This window comes from Macaca fascicularis, chromosome 19 (genome assembly GCF_037993035.2).
Source record: "Macaca fascicularis isolate 582-1 chromosome 19, T2T-MFA8v1.1".
NCBI lineage: Eukaryota > Metazoa > Chordata > Mammalia > Primates > Cercopithecidae > Macaca > Macaca fascicularis.
Genome location: NC_088393.1, coordinates 10,260,199 through 10,267,988, shown reverse-complemented (window position 1 = coordinate 10,267,988; position 7,790 = coordinate 10,260,199). Strand labels below are relative to the sequence as shown.

General features: G+C 45.6%; 1 pseudogene; it reads left to right on the top strand.

Annotated features, from left to right (window-relative positions):
• Window positions 1-816: 816 nt before the first annotated feature.
• LOC135968512 (small ribosomal subunit protein eS4, X isoform-like) lies at window positions 817-1,679 on the top strand (annotated as a pseudogene).
• The last annotated feature ends 6,111 nt before the right edge of the window (window positions 1,680-7,790 follow it).

Below are 7,790 nucleotides of genomic sequence, written 5' to 3'. Positions count from 1 at the left end.
AGCCCGCTTCTACTGAAAATATAAAAAATTAGCCCAGTGTGGTGGTGTGCACCTGTAATCTCAGCTACTCAGGAGGCTGAGGCAGGAGAATCTCTTGAATCCGGGAGGCAGAGGTTGCAGTAAACCGAGATCACGCCATTGAACTCCACCGTGGTGACAGAGTAAGACTCCGACTTAAAAAACAAACAAAAAAACCCAAAAAAACCACCTGTGTCATATACTTGGAATTTGCTAAGAAAGTAGTTTTTAAGTGTTCTCAACACAGTAAAAAAGGTAACTGTGAAGTGATGGATGCATAAATTAGTATGATAGTGGTAATCATTTCACAATGTTTATACAAAACATCACATTGCACACTTTATACAGTTTTTATTTGTCAATGATTGATCAATAAATCTTGTGGTGGGAGGTGGGGGAGAAGTGTTAGCAGAAAAACTGGATATAGACATGCATAAGAAGGGAGTTAGACCCTAACCTTATACCATATATAAAATGAACTTAAAATGGATCAAGGCCGGGCACGGTGGTCCATGCCTGCAATCCCAGCACTTTGAGACGCCGAGGCAGGTGAATCACAAGGTGAGGAGTTCAAGACCAGCCTGGCCAATATGGTGAAACCCCGCCTCTACTAAAAATACAAAAATTAACCGGGTGTGGTGGAGGGTACCTGTAATCTCAGCTACTCTTGAGGCTGAGGCAGGAGAATTGCTTGAACCGGGGAGGCGGAGGTTGCAGTGAGCTGAGATAGCGCCTTGCACTCCAACCTGGGCAACAAGAGCAAAACTTCGTCTCAAAAAAAAAAAAGGATCAAGAGCGCTTTCCTTGCCTAACGCAGCCATGGCCTGTGGTCCCAAGAAGCATCTGAAGGGGATAGCAGCTCCAAAGCATTGAATGTTGCATAAATTGACCAGTGTGTTTGTTCCTCATCCATCCACCGGTTCCCACAAGTTGAGAAATTGTCTCCCCCTCATCATTTTCCTAAGGAACAGACTTAAGTATGCCCTGACAGGAGATGAAGTAAAGAAGATTTTCATGCAGCCGTTCATTAAGATCGATGGCAAGGTCCGAACTGATATAACATACCCCACTGGATTCATGGATGTTATCAACATTGACAAGATGGGAGAGAATTTCCATCTGACCTGTGACACCAAGGGTCACTTTGCTGTACAACGTACTACACCTGAGGAAGTCAAGTACAAGTTGTGCAAACTGAGAAGAATCTTTGTGGGCACAAAAGGAATCCCTCATCTGCTGACTCATGATGCTCACGCCATCTGCTACCCTGATCCCTGTATCAAGGTGAATGATACCATTCACATTAATTTGGAGACTGGCAAGATTACTGATTTCATCAAGATTGACACTGGTAACCTGTGTATGCTGACTGGAAGTGGTAACCTGGGAAGAATGGACATGATCAACAACAGAGTAGCACCCTCGATCTTTCAACGTGGTTCACGTGAAAGATGCCAATGGCAACAGCTTTGCCACTCTACTTTCCAACATTTTTGTCACTGGCAAGGGCCACAGACCACGGATTTCTCTTCCCCAAGGAAAGGGTATCCGCCTCACCATTGCAGAAGAGATAGACAAAAGACTGGTGGCCAAACAGAGTCTTGAGTGGATGAAATGGTCCCCGAGTGACATTTTAGATCTTCATATGTAATTTAAAATAATGTGGCATGGCTGGGCACAGTGGCTCACTCCTGTAATCCCAGCACTTTGGGAGGCCGAGGTGGGTGGATCACGAGGTCAGGTGTTCAAGACCAGCCTGACCAACATGGTGAAGTCCTGTCCCTACTACAAAGAAATACAAAAAGTAGCCAGGCGTGGTGGCATGCGCCTGTAATCCCAGCACTTTGGGAGGCCAAGGTGGGTGGATCATGAGGTCAGGTGTTTGAGACCAGCCTGACCAACATGGTGAAGCCCTGTCTTTACTAAAAAGAAATACAAAAAGTAGCCGGGCATGGTGGCGTGCACCTGTAATCCCAGCTACTCAGGAGGCTGAGGCAGGAGAATCACTTGAACCTGGAAGGCAGAGGTTGCAGCGAGCTGAGATCGTGCCACTGCACTCCAGCCTGGGCGACAGAGCAAGCCTCTGTCTTAATAATAATGTGGCATGATTTTTAAAAAATGGATCAAAAACCTAAGTGTAGTGTAAGAGCTAGAGCTGGAAAACTATTAGAAGGAAACATAGGTGAGAAAGCTTCATGATATTGGAATTGGAAATGACTTCTTAGTTATGTCATCAACCATACAGGCAACACAAGAAAAATTATGAGTTAAACCTAATCAATACAAATTTTATGCTTCAAAGCATAATAACAAGAGAGTGGAAAGACAATCTACAAATGGGAGAAAATATTTGCAAGTCCTGTATCTGACTGGAAACAAATATTCAGAGTTTCTTTTTAAAATTTCTAGAACCCAAGAGTAACAACAACAAAACCCAATTCAAATACAGAAAAAGGACTTGAATAGTATCACCAAAGAAGATACACAGATGGCCAATAAGCACAGGAAATGATGCTCACGAAAAGATGCTCAACATCACTAAACATCATGAAAATGAAAACCAAAACCATGCTGGATGTGATGTCTCACACCTGTAATCCCAGCACTTTGGGAGGCTCAGGGCAGGGGATTCCTTGAGACTAGGAGTTCAAGACCAGCCTGGGCATATGGTGAGATTTCATCTTTACAAAAACATTTTTTTAATTCAGCCAAGCATGGTGGTGGCATGCACTTGTAATCCCTGCTACTTGAGAGGCTAAGGTGGGAGGATTACCTGAGTTCAGTAGGTTAAGGACTGCAGTGATCCATGATCATGTCACTGCATTCCAGCCTAGACAACAGAGTGAGACCCTATCTCAAACAAACAAACAAATTAAACAGAATTACCATATGATCCAGACATTCCACTTTGGCATATATATCCAAAAGTGTTGAGAGCAGGTGCTCAAAGAAATATTTGTACACCAATGTTTATCTCACTAGTATTCACAATAGCCAATCCCTGCCCAACTGCAATGTTAACACACTTGATTGTTTGAAACATAGACTGAATGAGCTTATTTTTAGCCATTTTGAGTGTACCTTCTTTGAAAACCCCATCCCCCTGCTGTCCTACAGAGCTTTTTATTTTTTATTTGTTTTGTTTTTGTTTTTGTATTTTTGTTTGTTTGTTTTTTTGAGACGGAGTCTCACTCTGTTGCCCAGGCTGGAGTGCAGTGGCAAGATCTCAACTCACTGCAACTTCCAGCTCCCAGCTTCGACTGATTCTCCTGCCTCAGCTTTCTGAGTCGCTGGGATTACAGGCACACGCCACCATGCCCAGCTAATTTTTGTTTTTTTTTTTTTTTTTTTTTTTGAGACGGAGTCTCACTCTGTCGCCCAGGCTGGAGTGCAGTGGCCGGATCTCAGCTCACTGCAAGCTCCGCCTCCCGGGTTCACGCCATTCTCCGGCCTCAGCCTCCCGAGTAGCTGGGACTACAGGCGCCCGCCACCTCGCCTGGCTAGTTTTTTGTATTTTTTAGTAGAGACGGGGTTTCACCGGGTTAGCCAGGATGGTCTCGATCTCCTGACCTTGTGATCCGCCCGTCTCGGCCTCCCAAAGTGCTGGGATTACAGGCTTGAGCCACCTAGCCTGGCCTTAATTTTTGTATTTTTTAGTAGAGATGGGGTTTCACCATTTTGGTCAGGCTGGTCTTGAACACCTGTCCTCGTGATCCGCCCCGCTGCTCTCCCAAAGTGCTGGGATTATAGGCGTGAGCCACCTCGGTGGCCCTTCAGAGCTTTTCTTTTTTTTTTTTTTTTTTGAGACGGAGTCTCGCTCTGTCGCCCAGGCTGGAGTTCAATGGCACCATCTTGGCTCACTGCAAGCTCCGCCTCCCGGGTTCATGCCATTCTCCTGCCTCAGCCTCCCGGGTTCACGCCATTCTCCTGCCTCAGCCTCCCGAGTAGCTGGGACTACAGGCGCCCGCCACCTCGCCCGGCTAGTTTTTTGTATTTTTTAGTAGAGACGGGGTTTCACCGTGTTAGCCAGGATGGTCTCGATCTCCTGACCTCGTGATCCACCCGTCTCGGCTTCCCAAAGTGCTGGGATTACAGGCTTGAGCCACCGCGCCCGGCCAGAGCTTTTTAACTGGAAGATATGCTGCCAGTCTGGTGAGTATCATCATTTATTTATTTATAAGCACCCTCTTTGATTCCCTTTCTCCTCCGGGAGTCTCTCTTCCTTTCCACCCTTTCTGAGAAGCGACCCGCAGGTAGAAGCCTGTGAATACTCTCTTGCTGTTTGCTCCCTCCCCCACTGCTAACCTGTCAAAGCACATCCCAAGTAAAGCTTGTATGCTATTGCTGCCTTGTAGTTACATCTTTTTCCTTACTCATCCAAGAAATAACTTGAACACCTTACATACAAGTATGGTTTTATTTTTCACATTTAGATCACTAGTCCACTTGGAGTATATTGTTGTATATGCTGTGAAGTATAGATTTAATTTCATCTTTTCTCTGATGGCTAACCAACTGTCTTAGACTTTACATTACAAATGGCATTTTTTAGTCTATCGATCTGAAACAACACCTTTTTTTTTTTTAGACGGAGTTTCACTCTTGTTGCCCAGGCTAGAGTGCAATGGCGCAATCTCAGCTCACTACAACCTCTGCTTCCTGGGTTGAAGCGATTCTCCTGCCTCAGCCTCCCGAGTAGGTGGGATTACAGGCACGTGACACCACACCCGGTTACTTTTGTATTTTTAGTAGAGATGGGGTTTCTCCATGTTGGTCAGGCTGGTCTCGAACTCCCGACCTCAGGTGCTTCGCCCACCTCGGCCTCTCAAAGTACTGGGATTACAAGTGTGAGCCACTGTGCCAAGCCTATTTTTTGTATTTTTAGTAGAGACGAGGTTTCACCATGTTGGCCAGGCTGGTTTTGAACTCCTGATCTCAAGCGATCCTCCTGCCTTGACTTACCAAAGTGCTAGTATTACAGGGGTGAGCTACCACACCCAGCAAAATACCACATTTATGAACCAAATTTCTACATGTTCTTGGGTCTATTTATAGATATTTTATTAGTCTGTTTCTGCTTCATGCACTAGTACCACATAGTTTTAATTATAGAGACTTTATAGTATTTTTTTATTTATTTTAAAATAATTTAATTATTTGTCTTGGGTGAAAACTGTCAATAGTATGTTTTAATATCTGTTGCTCATTATTGCTTTTGTTTTTGTTTTCTTTCTCTTTTTTTTTTTTTTTTTTGACACAGTCTCCCTCTGTCCCAGGCTGGGGTGCAATGGCGTGATCTCAGCTCACTGCAACCTCCGCCTCCCGGGTTCAAGTGATTATCCTGCCTCAGCCTCCCGAGTAGTTGGGACTACAGGCATGTGCCACCATGACCAGCTAATTTTTGTATTTTTAGTAGAGACATGGTTTCACCATGTTGGCCAGGATGGTCTTGATCTCCTGACCTTGTGATCTGCCTGCCTCAGCCTCCCAAAGTGCTGTGATTACAGGCATGAGCCACAGTGCCCGGCCTTGTTTTTGTTTTCTTGCTTATTATTAGATTTTCTTCTTCCATATAAACTTTTAGTATCAATGTACCTAACTCCAGAAAAACTTGGTATTTTAATTGGGATTATGTTACATTTTCTGAATAAGCTTGGGGAGAATGTCTGGTATTAGTGCTATTTTACAACGTAGGAAATGTGGTCCTGGCCCATGTGGTAAGATCAGAAAAATAACAATAGAAATACATATTTTTGGCCAGGCGTAGTGGCTCACGCTTGTAATCCCAGCATGTTGGGAGGCCCAAGCGGGCGGATCATGAGGTCAGGAGTTCGAGACCAGCCAGGCCAATATGGTGAAACCATGTCTCTACTAATAATACAAAAATTAGCTGGGCATCGTGGCATGGGCTTGTAGTCCCAGGTACTCGGGAGGCTGAGACAGAAGAATCTCTTGAACCAGGGAGCAGAGGTTGCAGTGAGCCAAGATTGTGCCAGTGGACTCCAGCCTGGGCAACAGAGCGAGACTCCATCTCAAAAAGAAAAAAGAAAAAAGGAATTTTTTTTAAAAAAAGTTTTTGCTGTGTTGCTCAGGCTGGTCTCCAACTCCTGGCCTCAAACGATCCTCCCATATTGGCCTCCCAAAGTGCTGGGATTACAGGCATGAGCCAACGTGCCCAGCCAGAAATACGTACCTGATGAAGACAAAAAAAAAAAAATCAAGATTTATATAGAAAAGTATTATTTGATTGAAAATGTGCCCATGCGCAGTTGCTCATGCCTATTGTAGGGAAAAGAGAGATCAGACTGTTAATGTGTCTATGTAGAAAAGGAAGACATAAGAAACTCCATTTTGATCTGTACCCTGAACAATTGTTTTGCCTTGAGATGCTGTTAATCTGTAACTTTAGCTCCAACCTTGTGCTCACAGAAACATATTTTGTATGGAATCAAGGTTTAAGGGATCTAGGGCTGTGCAGGATGTACCTTGTTAACAGTATGTTTACAGGCAGTATGCTGGGTAAAAGTCATCGCCATTCTCCATTCTCGGTTAACCAGGGGCACCATGCACTGCGAAAAGCCACAGGGACCTCTGCCCAGGAAAGCCGGGTATTGTCCAACATTTCTCCCCACTGAGACAGCCTGAGATATGGCCTCGTGGGACGGGAAAGACCTGACTGTCCCCCAGCTTGACATCCATGAAGGGTCTGTGCTGAGTAGGATTAGTAAAAGAGGAAGGCCTCTGTCTCCTGCATGCCCCTGGGAATGGAATGTCTTGGTATAAAACTCGATTGGGCGGGGCGCGGTGGCTCACGCCTGTAATCCCAGCACTTTGGGAGGCCGAGACGGGCGGATCACGAGGTCAGGAGATCGAGACCATCCTGGCTAACACGGTGAAACCCCGTCTCTACTAAAAAATACAAAAAACTAGCCGGGCGAGGTGGCGGGCGCCTATAGTCCCAGCTACTCGGGAGGCTGAGGCAGGAGGATGGCGTCAACCCGGGAGGCGGAGCTTGCAGTGAGCTGAGATCCGGCCACCGCACTCCAGCCTGGGTGACAGAGCGAGACTCCGTCTCAAAAAAAATAAATAAATAAAAAATAAAACTCGATTGTACATTTGTTCTATTCTGAGATAGGAGAAAACTGCGTTGTGGATAGAGGCGAGACATGCTGGTGGCAACGCTGCTCTGTTATTCTTTACTACACTGAGATATTTGGGTGGAGAGAAGCATAAATCTGGCCTACGTGCCCATCCAGGGATAGTACCTTCCCTTGAACTTATTTGTGACACAGATTCCTTTGCTCACATGTTTTCTTGCTGACCTTCTCCCCACTATCATCCTATTCTCCTCCCGCATTCCCCTTACTGAGATAGTGAAAATGGTAATCAATAAATACTGAGGGGGCCGGGCGCGGTGGCTCAAGCCTGTAATCCAAGCACTTTGGGAGGCCGAGACGGGCGGATCACGAGGTCAGGAGATCGAGACCATCCTGGCTAATATGGTGAAACCCCGTCTCTACTAAAAATACAAAAAACTAGCCGGGCGAGGTGGTGGGCGCCTATAGTCCCAGCTACTCGGGAGGCTGAGGCGGGAGAATGGCGTAAACCCGGGAGGCGGAGCTTGCAGTGAGCTGAGATCCGGCCACTGCACTCCAGCCTGGGCGACAAAGCGAGACTCCGTCTCAAAAAAAAAATAAAAAATAAAAAATAAATAAATAAATAAATAAATAAATACTGAGGGAACTGAGAGACCAGTGCTGGTGCGGGTCCTC